At 38.2% G+C, this 16626-nt stretch overlaps 1 pseudogene; it reads right to left on the bottom strand.

The window, feature by feature from the left end:
* Positions 1 to 260: 260 nt before the first annotated feature.
* On the bottom strand, positions 261 to 1061 carry LOC129538546 (cap-specific mRNA (nucleoside-2'-O-)-methyltransferase 1 pseudogene; annotated as a pseudogene).
* Positions 1062 to 16626: the final 15565 nt, after the last annotated feature.

The raw sequence follows: 16626 nt of genomic DNA, 5'->3' as shown, positions 1-16626 counted from the left end.
CCCTGACATGTTCCGCACTGTCCCCAGGTGCTCTGGTCCCTGACCTCAACCTGCTGCAGGAGCTGACAGAGTCCTGTCCTGGCAGGGGAGACAGTTCCCAGGAAGTGCTCCAGGGAGGAAAGTTCAGAGTGCCCCACAGAAGGAATATGTGTCCTCTAAAGGCTCCAACTGAGCTCTTCAGGGGAGCTGGAGGGGCCACCGCCCTCAAGGCCAGGCTCTGAACGACAGGGCGTTGGGCAGGGTGGGTGCACCCCAGACCCTCAGGCACTATGCGTCTGGATGAAGGAGAGGACGTCCTCCTTGGACAGCTTGTCTGGGTCCTGGGGCTTCTGGGATTCGTGCACATGGATGCCATCCCCCCACTCCCAAAAGAGCCAGCCGTAGTAGCAGATGTGAAATGGACCAATGGTGTCTGCAGGGAGGTCAAAGGTTGAGTTCTTGGTTTTCTTGTTGTAGAAGAACTTCCTCTTGAAGCTTCTGCTGAATCCCATCGTCCATGGCTCATTCACCGTCCTGACGATGTAGAGGCCAGTGGGCACTAAGTGCCAGTCATCCCGCCCTGTGTAGCTGAGCTTTGGTGTGCCACTGGAGCCCTTGATGATCTTCATTTCTAACCTAACAAAAATCTTCTCCATCTCCTCCAGCCGGTACACCTCTTTCACCCTGATGGGATTCATGTCAGGCCAACTGGGCTTAGAAACAGATTTCACAAATTTCTCAGCAAGCTGAATCCGTTGGTTAAAGTGCTTCTCCCGCACATCACTGCCGTTCAGCACGAGGACATCAAGGATGTGGATCACACTTATCTTCCACTGGGCCTTCCTCTCCCCTTTCAGCTCATGGACAATCTCCACAGAGAGCAGAGTATCCCAGGGTAGCTCTGTCTTCAGGTCCAGCTTGACCCAGCGGTCTGACTGGCGGCCATCCCACGTGTAGATCTGAGGCTTCCCCAGATAGTTGTCTTTTTGACTTATTTCACTCTGTTTGATAGTCTCTAGGTCCACCCATGTTTCCACAGATGACCCAGTTTCACTCCTTTCTATGGTTGAGTAATGTTCCATTCCACCACACCTTCTTTATTCATTCCTCTGGTCATGTACATTTAGGTTCCTCTGTGTCCTGGCCATTGTAAATAATGCTGCAATGAACATTGGGGTGCATGTGTTTTTTTATTATGGTTTTCTGTGGGTATATGCCAAGTACTGGGATTGTTGGGTCACACAGTAGTTCTATTTTTAGTTTTTAAAGAAGCCTTCATACTGCTCTCCATAGTGGTTATATCATGGACAATCTTATTTGCAAAGCAGAAATAGAGACACAGATGTAGAGAACAAATGTATCGATACCAAAGGAGATTCAGTTCAGTTCAATTAAGTTCAGTCGCTCAGTCGTGTCTGACTCTCCGCAACCCCATGAATCACAGCACGCCAGGCCTCCCTGTCCATCACCAACTCCCGGAGTTCACTCAAACTCATGTCCATCGAGCTAGTGATGCCATCCAGCCATCTCATTCTTGGTCGTCCCCTTCTCCTCCTGCCCCCAATCCTTCCCAGCATCAGAGTCTTTTCCAGTGAGTCAACTCGTCACATGAGGTGGCCAAAGTATTGCAGTTTCAGCTTTAGCATCAGTCCTTCCAATTATATATAGTATTTATATAGTAAATGCTAATAAGAACCTACCATATAGCACAGGGAACTCTACTCAATACTCTATGGTGATCTAAATGGAAAGGAAATCCAAAGAAGAGGGGATAATGTATATGTATAGCTAATTCACTTTGCTGTACAGTAGAAACTAACACAACATTGTAAAGCAAATATACTCTAAAAAAAGAAACAGGCTATAAGAACAGGCTCCAGGTGGTCCAAGCAAAGTGAAGTAGAAATGTAAAGTAACATAACTTCCTTTTTTATATACTTTCTAGGACCAGTGCTAAGTCTTTGTGATAAAAATATAAAAATAAAAATCATGTTTAGTGCTTATAACAGCCCCATATGATAGGTGATAATATGAGTATTAAAGAATAGAAAAGTCCATATATTGAATAAGAAACAGTATCATAATTCAATTTTGTTTTATTTGTTTGTAGTTTGATGCTTGATTAACAGAAATGTATTTGCATCTGCATTTAGCATTCACGACACAATCTCATTTTAAAAATTCACTCTATTAAATCTAAGTTGACCTGTACTTACACACACACTTACTCTGTCCTGTGTTACATTCCTTGAAATGGAATTCACAGTTTTCTTAGTGTGGTTTATTATAGTAGAGTTCCAAATCCAAGCCAAATCAAATACATAAAATATGTCCCCTTATTATTATCTTTAAATTCATGAATCAATAAGAGCATAAAGTTTATATGAAAACCAATATATCAAAAGCCAGCAACACTTCCAGAGTTAAGGAATTAAGTTTTCCATTCTTGTAAAGAGATCTGGGCAGCACAACGCAACGTTCAGTCTAGTCCACTCATTACACTAACTGGACCAGCATATTCATGCAAGTTTTGGAAGCATCATTCCCAAGATTCTGGAGGATTTATTCTTCCTGAGGGAAAGGTAGAAGAAAGTGTAGTTAACCCTTTTCGTTGAAACTGATCTCTGTCTCTCTTCTCACATTAATTGTGATGTTTAAGTGCCATCATCTCCCTTCTTCTCTATTTGTTTTTAAAAATTACTTCATTCCCATTGAGCTTCCTTGGTGGATCAGTGGAAAAGAATCTGTCTGCCAATACAGGAGACATGGGTTAGATCCCTGGATAAGGAAGGTCCCCTGGAGAAGGAAATGGCAATCCATTCCAATATTCTTGCCTAGAAAATTCTATGGACAGAAGAGACTGGTGGCTACAGTTGATGGGGTAGTACAGTCAGACACAACTTAGTGACTAAATAACAATAATTATTTCCATTGTGTTGAGCACTCAGAGTGCTGATGGTGTCTCAGATGATAAAGAATCTGCCTGTAGTGTGGCAGACCCAGATTCCATCTCTGGGTCAGGAAGATCCACTGGAGAAAGGAATGACAAGCCCCTCCAGTATTCTTGCCTGGAGAAGTTCATGGACAGAAGAGCCTGGAGGGCACAGACTATGGAGTCTCAAAGAGTTGGACATGACTGAGCAACTAACACACACTCAGCAATGTAACAGTATCTGATATATTTAGTTTTGGACTGCAGAGGAGTAACTTTCACTGAGCTTCTTAGGAATGTGAATACCTCCCACGGTGCATTCCTTTATACCTTTAGGAAATGGTCTATTCTCTGGAATCTCTTTTAAAACCTGAACTTCTCATAGATTTTCTGCCTCATGAAGTATATTCACTCTAGAATCCCCAATTTCTGAGCCTTTTAATCTTCTCTTTCATGGCACTCTGCCATAACCACCTCACTCAGTATGTGTCTTAATTGCTGCATGCTTCTTTCTAGAAACATGTTTATTGGGTCTTTGCCAGAGTCAATATTTTATGTATTCCAGGAAAGTTCTCAAAAATCAATATACCCTTCCTTATCCAACATTTCTTTCTAGCCCTTCCTGATGCATCTTCCTCACAGTTGCGACCCACCTGTATTCTGTTAAAATATGCCAGTGCACTTTGACTAGCTCTGTAGTTGCTTTGGGGTGTAGTCTCCCTTGTTCTCTCTTCCAGCCTCAGCATGTTCCATGCCATTTTATTTTCTGGATGTATGAATGAATAAACAAACCTTTGTTTAATAGTGTATTTTGGAGCAAAATATATGTTTTCTAGCCAGGGAAAAAATGCACGTTAAAAAATTCTCAATGCAAACTTTGTGTATATGTGTCTGTGTTCTTTTCCTAAGTTTTCAGAAATGTGTATAAAAACCTTCATGTAAAACACACATACCTTTTAACATATTTAATCTGGCATTCAGTCCAGTCCATTTGTACATTCCACTTCAGGAAATGGGGAACCCAATCCAGAATCAAGTCCCCAAGCATCAGCCAAGGGGCACCTCACAAGCAGTCCTTTCTAATAATTACAGCTTTGAATCTGCTACATGAAGCATATTCTGCACAATAATCTTTTAGAATTGGCATCAGTAATTGACTTAATTGTAGTTTAATGTGTGATATTATGTGTGATGGTAACCTGAAGTCTGTTTAACTCAAAATTTTTACTGTAAGCTGTAGTGTGATTATAGGCATCAACTGAAATGCAAAGATAAAGAAAAGCATATTTCTACTGCATTTGAATAATTGGTTAATGTGATTTCTTGCCATCTGACCTCAGGTTTAGAGAAACCAAAAGTTGTGTTTTTTTTTTTTTTTTTTTCTGATCCTTACTTTTAAATTGCTAAACATGAACAATCTGCCTGTGGCATGAACACTGCATTACTAATATCACGTGCCATAGAGATCTGCACAGCACTTGAAAGATGCTCTTATCTGATGGTATTCAACAATGCAGGTGTGTGCTGGAGACAGTGCATATCTCATTGCAAGAGATCTTCATTTTCTCATGCAGTTAAAAATCTCGTTTTCATCATTCATGTGCATGTCTCTGAAGCAAAGAAACAGTTCTTTTCTTGAGATGAATAAAGTATTAGTATATTAAAAAGCAGAGACACTGCTTTACCAACCAAGGTCCGTCTAGTCAAGGCTATGGTTTTTCCAGTGGTCATGTATGGATGTGAGAGTTGGACTGTGAAGAAAGCTGATCGCGGAAGAATTGATGCTTTTGAACTGTGGTGCTGGAGAAGACTCTTGAGAGTCCCTTGGACTGCAAGGAGATCCAACCAATCCGTTCTAGAGGAGACAAATCCTGGGTGTTCATTGGAAGGACTGATGCTAAAGCTGAAACTCCAATACTTTGGCCACCTCATGCGACGAGTTGACTCACTGGAAAAGACTCTGATGCTGGGAGGGATTGGGGGTGGGAGGAGACGGGGACGACAGAGAATGAGATGGCTGGATGGCATCACTAGCTCGATGGACATGAGTTTGAGTGAACTCCGGGAGTTGGTGATGGACAGGGAGGCCTGGCGTGCTGTGTTTCATGGGGTCGCAAAGAGTCGGACACGACTGAGCGACGGAACTGAACTGAACTGAACCATATGCATCAGTAATAGCAACTTCACATTTATAATAATTACACAGAAATCAATACCTCTGCTGCTCAGGCTATGTCTCAACAGAGTAGGCAGAAGAGATTTATTTAAAAGATGGTAATGATCAGCTGAGGCAAAGAAAAGCACACTTTCACTTCAAATTGATTGCAGGAGATATGATCACTTAGGTGGTATTATTATCGTAATCATTATTTTATTTTAGGCCATGTATTTTGCCAGATCATATTGCATAGCATGTGAATGTCTGAGAGTGTAGGTATAGAAAATCTCAGTGGGATTCTTAAATTTTTATCACTTCTCTTCAAGTGCTATTTTAATTGTTCTTTATGTTTTTCATGCATTTTAATGTAAACATTTAAAATAGACAACTGAAAGCTAGGTGTGTAACTTTTGAGTAATATTAACACACTCCTCTTCCATAACTACATATGAGCAACTCTCTAAAACAAGTTATAGTCATCACTATTAAATTTTTAAAATATTATTCTAATATTATTCTAAATGGTTATTTAGTGCCCTGGCCTCTGGTTGGTGAATTTTTTCTTGTGATTATTATCAAATCAAGATATACTTTGTTCGAGTATGATAAATGAATTGTCCAGGAAAGCCAATGGTTAAAATAGAATTACATGGAAATAATCAAGCTTATTCAACACTGATGTATAGTCAGAAAAACTTTGTCAGTTGAAGTCTTTTAGAACACAGAGAAAAATTATGAAGTCTGTATAGGACTTCTATTTAGAAAGAAAAGTAAATTATAATAATGAAAATTATGGTTTGAAAATGTTGTCTTTTGTGAAACTTGAAAACCATGCATAATGAGGATATTTTATGGTCTTTTTAATCGTATTTTTAAATTGGCAGATTAATTTGGATTAAATTTAAGAAAATCTTCCCTTTCAGGCATTCAATCAAATGGAAATCTGACTCCTACATAATCAAATCCATTTTAATCTTAATGAGTAGCTAAAAAAAATATTTACCATATCACAGAAAAATGCAACTCAGGTCAAGTGAATGGCGTTTTTCTTTCTCAGCTATTGAACTTATAAACAATTTGATGCCTCAATTTCCTTACAGACACACACACACATACACAAAAGAATTCATTGATGTAAAACAATTACACCTCATTAAAGCCCTTTTTTGGTCAATGTTACACTTTCCAACATTTTTTATCAGTCTTTGTAATATTCAAAAAGGGCCTTTATGATCATTATTTCATTTGATCATCATCACTGTAAGAGAGACCGCTGCTGCTGCTGCTGCTAAGTCACTTCAGTCGTGTCCGACTCTGTGTGACCCCATAGACGGAAGCCCACCAGGCTCCCCCTAGGAAGACATTATTATGCATATTTTAGAGACAAGAAAACTAAAGTTTTAAAAGTCCAAAGGAAATTTTTATAGGCTAAGAATCACATTCACTGATGGTAGGCAAGTAAATGGAAGCACTAAGAAAGAAAGTTGAGCCTTATATTCTTGAAAATCAAAATGATTTCTTTAAATGTTGGCAGTGTATGTGTCCATGTGTGTATATGTGCATCTAAAACAAATTCAGTTAATAGAAATAGAGACAGCGTAGACTTCAGAATTTTTTTAATTTAAAATTTTATCCTGATTTTTTATGTCTTTTAATTTAAAAGTTACTTTAGGCTCACTAACATTTTATTTTGCTTGACAAAATAGTTCTTATATTTTATAGAACATATTAGCCATACATATTTCACTATTTAGCTGAAGGGTTTGGGTTACTTAATGTAATTTCTTAATGCTTAAGGCATGGCATTAACCTGCTAGGGCCATCATAACAAAATACCACTGGATAGTTTAAGGGACAAATATGTATTTCTTACACTTGTGGAGGCTGGAAGTGCCACATACATGTGACTTCAAGTTTGGTTTCTCCTGGAGCCTCTTTCCTAGGCTATTGGAGGTTTATTGCTGCCTCTTCACCTGGCCTTTCCTCTTTGTGTGCATGAGCCTGCTATCTCATGTTCTTCTAATGAGGACATCTGTCAGATTACATTAGGGCCCCACCCTTAAGATTTCGTTCAATTTTAGTTACCTTTTTAAAGGCTATATATCCTAGAATAGTGACATCATAAGCTACTAGGAATTAAGACTTCAATATATGAATTCTTTTTTGAGGATGGGAGCAATTCAGTTCATAATGGTGCTGAATCTAAAAAATGGTTTCACGCCTGACATCTATATTCCAAAATTAAAAGAGATTAAATATAGGTCATGATATATTTACTTTTATTTATTTACTAGTTAAGTAAAAAAGGACAGTAAGCTTAGATGTTAGCTTAGATATTAGTGTTTATAATTTTAAAAGGTTGTTGATTAAAAAGTATGTCAAACCATTATTTCTCATTTCAGTAAATATTAATTCATATAGTCATATTAGTGGTGCACATCATAGAGTCATGTAATGATTATTTTATAGTTAGTTTCCCTGGACAATTATTTTAAAATTTTTCTGCACAAAATCCTAATTGCCCTCCACCCTACCCTATGTATTTTGCTGACTAGCCAATAGTCCTAAATGGACACCAACCTACTTTCTTTGCACTTTGTTCTCTCTGAACCTTTCTTATGAGCACGATCTCAATTTCTTCCTTGTAATCACCATAAAATTTGTCCCTGCCCTTTGGTTCTCATAAAACAAAAACCACAGTCCCTTTACAAAGGTTCTGTGTCCCATTGTCTTTCAACTTTTCAGGGAGACTGTACAGATTTATTCTACTTTGGCCTGTACCTTTAAAGCCTAATACTTGATTACCCCTTCCTGTTAACACTGAAACATTCAATCTCTCCTATATTAAAATGTGCCAAAAACAACAAGAAAGTAACCAACAAATCTAAATAATTGTAAAGTGAAGTGTTATCTTTGTGCAGTGTTCAAAGTTCACAACTCTATACAAGACTCTATCTCAAAAGGTCATGTGGCAGATTGCCACTACAGTGTCAGAGATACTTGAGAATGCTAACACTCATGCCAAATTTCTGATGCAATGATAAAACTTCATAATCTCTAAGCTCTGGGGTTCCAGAACTTCAAAAGGTTTGATGCAGAGAAAGGAAATTGTTCATATCCTCAGTGCTTTGTCAGGGGGAATTCAAATAGCAGAATACTGACAGGTGAAATTCAAAGATGGACTATACCCAAGTCCCAAAATGCCCGCATTAAATAATTTTGATATATGGAAATGTTTCATTCTTAACAATAAGACTTCACCCTAGGCTCTGTGGTGCAGGATGGAGAATAGATGCCACTGTGAGCTCCCTTTTTCTGTACTGTTGTTTACAGACCTCTCCATCACCTACAATTCTCCTCCTTCTCTGTGTAATATCATCAACCACATCAAGGAATCACTTCAGAAAACAAAACATTCTATGCTACACTGTATTTCAAATTGAATTTTTTTTATGGTGATACTATTTTATTTTTTATTTTTTTAATTTATTTCATTGGAGGCAAATTACCTTACATTGATATATTGGTTGGTTTTGCCATACATTGACACGAATCCGCCCCGGGTATACATGTGTTCCCTTTCTTGAACCCCCCTCCCACCTCCCTCTTCCCCATATCGTCCCTCCAGGTCATCCCTGTGCACCAGCTCCAAGCATCCTGTATCATGCATTGAACCTGGACTAGTCACATATGATAATATACATGCTACAATGCCGTTCCCAATCATCCCACCTTCACCCTCTCCCACAGAGTCCCAAATAGTCCAAAAGTATACTCATGTTTCCCATATGTTCATAAGTAAAAGGCTCGGTACTCTGATAATATGTTTACCAATCCCTCATGAGATACTATTTACTTCAAAGCATAAATCATTTAAAAACACTTCTATAACATGAACATGTACATGTCCACCTATGAGTCACAATAATAAAGAATGTTCTATCAATGCTAGTTAACAAAATACCCTCAATTTAATCCAGATTTGCCAGAGAGGAAACTGACTTTTTTGTCATTTTCACAATAATATTTGATGAGCATCAATACTTGTTCAAGGTTCTGTGCATGACCATTCAAACTTTAGATTCTATTGAAAGCAAAACTTTGAAAAATGAAATCAATCCAACAGATATTTTCTTTCAAGTTATTCTTAAATGTCTTATCCTGAAGAGTTGCTTCTCTTCTTAGGTAAAAAGTGAACTCTATGAGAGAAAACATCAAAGGATAATCAATTATATTATTTAGTTTTACTTATACATAACCAGTATTTCCAAGAGACACACAGGTAACATTTATTTGTCCTCACAGATGGGGTTGTTAGTTTGAATCATCTACCTCTTCTCATTTTATTTTTTCCTTTTCATGATGCTATAAGGCAGCCTTTTTGTTATTCTCATGAAGCTTTGCTTGAACAGGATAAAAAATGCAAATATTTATGAGGTTAGAGCTATTGATGGCTTGCCCTTTATCTAACATTTCAAAGAATACTTTTCAGCGAGTAAGACATTCTCAGAGATAATTATATTTTCAAAAGATCATCTTAAGCATAAGGTTTTTGTTGTGTCCTGATCTGTTGTATGCAATGGTATTTTGATATTTAGTACAGTGGTTGAAGGCATAGTCCCCTAAATAAGCTAGACTCAACCACAAATTAGTTAATAGAAGTAAGGTGCTTAGAAGAGTTTTTGTACATTAAGAGCAGTAGACAAGGATTAATCAATTGTTAGTATTGTTCGAGGCAGAGAACAATCCAATTTGAAGTTATTATGTATCTGTGTATGTGTTTTAATATAGATACATGTCATGGGTTGCTAAGGCATTAACTAAAGTTTTCTTAGTATCTTACTAGTTTCTTCATTTAGTAGCCAGTATTTTCACATAAGACTGCTTGTTAGCCTATAGGTTCTACAAAATTTTATTAATATTATGAGTTTTATGTTCAAGAAAGAGGATAAAGATGTATTTTTTTAAATGTGAGGAAATAAACCATTCTTCATTTCTGTAAAATGTTTTTTCATCCATTTACACATCATTAAGGTAAAATTGAACATCCTCAGGAGTATTCCACTGTACAATGGCTGAAGCATTTACCTACCAACTAGGCCTGACATGTCTGTCTAGAAGGTTCCAGTAAATTGCAATGTAGGTGGCTAAGTTTTCCATGGTACCTGTCCCTATATCTTTAACACATTATTCCAAACAGTTCCTTTATTGAACTTTCTTCAATTACCCAAATTTGAAATTATTATCCATGTTCTGCCTGAACCCTGAACAGAATGATGACTTTTTTTATTAGGAGTAGCCCTAGGAAATTCCCCCTTGTGGTTCTGGGAATAGGTTGCTCACATATTTGAAAGTGTGTTAGTCATTCAGTTGTATCTGACTCTTGTTACCCCATAGACTATAGCTGGCCAGGCTTCTCATTCTATTGGATTCTCCAGGCAAGAATACTGCAGTGGGTTGCCATTTCCTTCTCCAGGAGATCTTCCTGACCCGGGGATAGAACCCAGGTCTCTTGCATTGCAGGTGGATTCTTAACTCTCTGAGCCACCAGGATTATTAAAATAATCTCATTTTCTAAAGAAAAAGAGACATGGTAAATTTATGGCCTCATAATCATAATTACACAATTTACTAACATTTCTGGAATGAGAAGCATTGCTGGTGGAGGGAGAAACAAAGGGATAATCAGGTATCTGATTTAAGAAAATAACAAGAGTGCTAAATACAAATAGAAACCTCTTCCTACCAAACCTTCTTTTCCGTCCCCTATCTGGACTGACCTACTACTCCTGCAGTTTGTGCATATTAATACATATAAATATGTATACGTATATATGGGCTTCCCAGATGGCACTAGTGGTAAAGAACCCAACAGCCAATGCAGGAAACATAAGAGACTGGGGTTTGATCCCTGGGTTGGGAAGATCCCCTTGAGGAGGGCATGGCAACCCACTCCAGTATTCTTGCCTGGAGAATCCCACGGACACAGGAGCCTGTTGGGCTGCAGTCCATGGGATCATAAACAGATAAACACAACTTAAGAAAATTAGCGTGCACGCAAACATACATGCATGTATTCCAAATTAACAAATACATTTGATTTGTGCTTGTTGAAAATGTAAACAAAATATAAATGAAAGTCTGTATTCTTTCTAACTTACTTTCTTTTAATTCAACATCTAAAAATATCATTTTGGAGAAAAAAAATTAAAAAAAAATATCCATTTAGACAAACTAACAGCAGCATTTGCCTGAATTATAATATGTCATGAAATAGAGGAAAACAGATTAATGAGGTTTTGTTCTAACTACATCTTCTTTTATGTGATTTGTATTTTATGAACCTCATAAATGCATATAAATCACAAGGGAACATTATGAGAGCTTTTATTTTGACTTGTAATCAGAATTGCTAAGTAAAGACTACATAGTTATATTCAATATTCATTGAATTATGAAGTAAGGCTGTCTCTAAAATCTTAGAGGCACATGAAAAGATGTTCAACATCATTAGCCATTAGGGGAATGCAAATTAAAACCACAATGAGTTATTACTACACTTATATTACAGTGACTAAGTTTAAAAAAATAATAAAAATGCCAAATGTTGGAAAAAATGAAAAGAGGCAGTATCTCATGTGCATTGCTTATGAGATGTAAAATGGCACAGCACTATGGAAAAGTCAGCAGTTTCTTATAAAATTAAATATGCATTTATCATATAGACTAGCAATCATATTCTTGGGCATTTATCCCAGAAAAAAAAAAAATGGAACTTGTGTTTGCACAAAAGCTTGACAACTTTATTTTTAAAAGCTCAAAACAGGAAACATTGACAAGTTCCTTCAACAAATAGATGGTTTTGCAAATGGTGGTACATCCATACAACAGAATGATACTCAGTAATAAAAAGGAACCAATTAATAGTGCATGTAACTATTTGAATGCATTTTAAGGACATTATATTTAGGGAAAAAAGCGTCCAATCTTAAAGGCTTACATATTGTGCAATTTCACTTACATAGTACCCTTGAAAAGATAAATTATAGAAATGGAGAACAGATTAGAAATTAACAAAGGAAAAAAAAGGACAGTGATGGGGCAGATGAGTACAATGCTAAAAGGGAAGTAAGGGCGTTTCCCTGTGGAGACGGGACAGTTTGTATTTTGACTGTGCGGGGTCACAAATATGGGATCAAATTAGATAGAGCTCTGCACATACAAGAGGCAGATCAGGTAGTCTGGTATTCCAATCTCTTTCAGAATTTTCCACAGTTTATTGTGATCCACACAGTCAAAGGCTTTGGCATAGTCACTAAAGCAGAAATAGATGTTTTTCTGGAACTCCCTTGCTTTTTCCATGATCCAGTGGATGTTGTCAATTTGAGCTCTGGTTCCTCTGCCTTTTCTAAAACCAATTGAAGATATGGAAGTTCACAGTTCACATATTGCTGAAGCCTGGCTTGGAGTATTTTGAGCATGACTTTACTAGTGTGTGAGATGAGAACAATTGTGCAGTAGTTTGAGCATTCTTTGGCATTGCCTTTCTTTGGGATTGGAATGAAAACTGACCTTTTCCAGTCCTGTGGCCACTGCTGAGCTTTCCAAAGTTTCTGGCATATTGAGTGCAACACTTTCACAGCATCATCTTTTAGTATTTGAAATAGCTCAATTGGAATTCCATCACCTCCACAAGCTTTGTTCATAGTGATGCTTTCTAAGGCCCACTTGACTTCACATTCCAAGATGTCTGGCTCTAGGTGAGTGATCACTACATCATGATTATCTTGGTCATGAAGATCTTTTTTGTATGGTACTTCTGTGTATTCTTGCCACCTCTTCTTAATATCTTCTGCTTCTGTTAGGTCCATATCATTTCTGTCCTTTATCAAGCGCCTCTTTGCATGAAAAGTTCCCTTGGTATCTCTAATTTTCTTGAAGAGATCTCTAGTCTTTCCCATTCTGTTGTTTTCCTCTATTCTTAGCATTGATCGCTGAGGAAGGCTTTCTTATCTCTCCTTGCTATTCTTTGGTACTCTGAGTTCAGATGCTTGTATCTTTCCTTTTCTCCTTTGCTTTTCACTTCTCTACCTTTGACAGCTATTTGTAAGGCCTCCTCAGACAACCATTTTGCTTTTTTGCATTTCTTTTCCATGGTTCCAAATAAGAAAAGGAGTACCTTAAGGCTGTGTATTATCACCATGCTTATTTAACTTATACACACAGTACATCATGAGAAAAGCTGGGCTGGAAGGAGCATAAGCTGGAATCAAGAATGCTGGGAGAATTACGAACAACCTCAGATATGCAGATGACACCACCCTTATGCCTGAAAGCGGTCCCATCACTTCATGGGAAATATGGGGAAAGAGTGGAAGCAGTGTCAGACTTTATTTTTGGGGGCTCCAAAATCACCACAGATGCTGATTGCAGCCAGGAAATTAAAAGACGCTTACTCCTTGGAAGGAAAGTTATGACCAACTTAGATAGCATATTAAAAAGCAGAGACATTACTTTGCCAACCAAGGTCCGTCTAGTCAAGGCTATGGTTTTTCCCATGGTCATGTATGGATGTGAAAGTTGGACTGTGAAGAAAGCTGAGCACCGAAGAATTGATACTTTTGAACTGTGGTGCTGGAGAAGACTCTTGAGAGTCCCTTGGACTGCAAGGAGATCCAACCAGTCCATTCTAAAGGAGATCAATCCTGGGTGTTCATTGGAAGGACTGATGCTAAAGCTGAAACTCCAATACTTTGGCCACCTCATGCGACGAGTTGACTCACTGGAAAAGACTCTGATGCTGGGAGGGATTGGGGGCGGGAGGAGACCGGGACAGAGAATGAGATGGCTGGGTGGCATCACTAGCTCGATGGACATGAGTTTGAGTGAACTCCAGGAGTTGGTGATTTACAGGGAGGCCTGGCGAGCTGTGATTCATGGGGTCGCAGAGTCGGACACGACTGAGCGACTGAAGTGAACTGATGCATACACACCACTAATGCTAAAGAATCTGAAGTTAAATGGTTCTGTGAAGATGTACAAGACCTTCTATAATTAACATGCACACACACACACAAAAGATGTCCTTTTCATCATAGGACACTGGAATGCAAAAGTCAGAAGTCAAGAGATACCTGGAAAAGAAGGCAAATTTGGCCTTGAGTACAAAATGAAGCAGTGTAAAGGCTAACAGAATTTTGCAAATGAATCCATTGGTCATAGCAAACACACTCTTCCCACAACACAAGAGAAGACTCTACACATGGACATCACCAGATGGTCAATACCAAAATCAGGTTTATTATATTTTTGCAGCCAAGATGGAGAAGCTCTCTTTTGTCAGCAAAAACAAGACTGGGAACTGACTGTGTCTCAGATCATGAATTTCTTATTGCCAAATTCAGATTTAAATAGAAGTATGTAGAGAAAACAACTTGGCCTATCGTGTATGACATAAATAAAACCCTTTATGATTATACAGTGGAAGTGACAATCAGACTCAAGGGATTAAATCTGATAGACAGTGCCTGAAGAACTATGGACAGAGATTTGTAACACTGTACAGGAGTCAATGATCAAAACCATCCCCTCAAAATAAATAAACAAATAGTTCAAGAGAAAATGGTTGTCTGAGGAGGCCTTACAAAGCTGAGAAAAGAAGAGAAGTGAAAGGCAAAGGAGAAAAAGAAGGATATATTCATCTGAATGCAGAGTTCCAAAGAATATCAAGGAGAGATAAGAAAGACTTCCTAAGTGACCAATGGAAAGAAATGGAGGAAAAAGTAGAATGGGAAAGATTAGAGATCACTTCAGGAAAATTAGAGATACCAAGGGAATACTTCATGCAAAGATGGGCACAATAAAGGACAAAAATGGTGTAGACCTAACAGAAGCAAAAGATGTTAAGAAGAGGTGGCAAGAATACACAGAATAACTATACATAAAAGATCTTAATGACCAGATAACCATGACAGTGTCATCACTCACCTAGAGCCAGACATCTTGGAGTGTGAAGTCAAGTGGGCCTTAGGAAGCATCACCACAAACAAAAGTAGTGGAGGTAATGGAATTCCAACTTAACTATTTCAAATCTTGAAAGATGATGCTGTGAAAGTGTTGCACTCAATATGTCAGCAAATTTGGAAAATTCAGCAGTGGACACAAGACTGGAAAAAGTCAGTTTTCATTGCAATCCCAGATACAATGCCAGTTCAGTTCAGTTCAGTTCAGTCACTCAGTCGTGTCCAACTATTTGCAATACCATAAATCACAGCATGCCAGGGCTCCCTGTCCATCACCAACTCCCAGAGTTCACTCAAACTCATGGCCATCGAGTCGGTGATGCCATCCAGCCATCTCATTCTCTGTCATCCCCGTCTCCTCCCGCCCCCAATCCCTCCCAGCATCAGAGTCTTTTCCAGTGAGTCAACTCGTCGCATGAGGTGGCCAAAGTATTGGAGTTTCAGTTTTAGCATCAGTCCTTCCAATGAACACCCAGGATTGATCGCCTCTAGAATCGACTGGTTGGATCTCCTTGAGTCCAAGGGACTCTCAAGAGTCTTCTCCAGCACAATGTTCAAATTACCCCACAATTTAACTCGTTTAACATCCTAGCAAAGTAATGTTTAAAATTCTGCAAGCTAGGCTTCAACAGTTTATGAAACAAGAATTTCCAGATTTTCAAGCTGGATATCGAAAAGGCAGAAGAACTAGAAATCAAATTGCCAATACCCGCTGGATGATAGAAAACCAGAGAATTCCAGAAAAACATCTACTTCTGCTTCATTGACTACACAAAAGCCTTTGATTGTGTAGATAACTACAAACTATGAAAAATTTTAAAAGATGGGAATACCTGCCTCCTACAAAACCTTTATGAAGGTCAAGAAGCAACAGTTAGAAACAGAAATGGAACAACAGACTGGTTCAAAATTGGGAATGGAGTACTTCAGTGCTGTATATTGTCATCCTGCTTTTTTAATTTATATACAGAGTACATCTTGTGAAATGTCGGTCTGGATGAAGTACAAGCTGGAATCAAGATTACCGGGAGAAATAACAATCTCAGATATGCAGAAGACACCACCTTTATGGCAGGAAGCAAAGAATTAAAGAGCCTCTTTATGAAGGTGAAACAGGAGAGTGAATAAGCTGTCTTAAAACAGCATTCAAAAAATGAAATCATGGTATCCAGTCCCAATTTTCATGGCAAATAGATGGGGAAACAATGTAAACAGTGACAGACTTTATTTTCTTGGGCTCCAAATCACTGTAGATGGTCACTGCAGCCATTAAATTAAAAGATGCTTGCTCCTTGGAAGAAAAGCTATGACAAAGCCAGACAATGTATTAAAAAGCAGAGGCATTACTTTGCTAACAAAAGTCCATCTAGTCAAAGATATGGTTTTTCCAGTAGTTATGTATGGATGTGAACATTGGACCATAAAGGCTTCTGAGCACCAAAGAATCGGTTTTTGAACTGTTGTGTTGGAGAAGACTCTTGAGAGTCCCATGGACTGCAAGGAGATCAAAACAATCAATCCTAAAAGAAATAAAT

The sequence above is a fragment of the Moschus berezovskii genome, chromosome 2 (assembly GCF_049115385.1).
Source record: "Moschus berezovskii isolate FMDL1 chromosome 2, NW_MosBer_1.0, whole genome shotgun sequence".
In the NCBI taxonomy this organism is placed as follows: domain Eukaryota; kingdom Metazoa; phylum Chordata; class Mammalia; order Artiodactyla; family Moschidae; genus Moschus; species Moschus berezovskii.
Note: the sequence above shows the minus strand (reverse complement) of the source record. Positions and strands in the feature narration are given on the sequence as shown.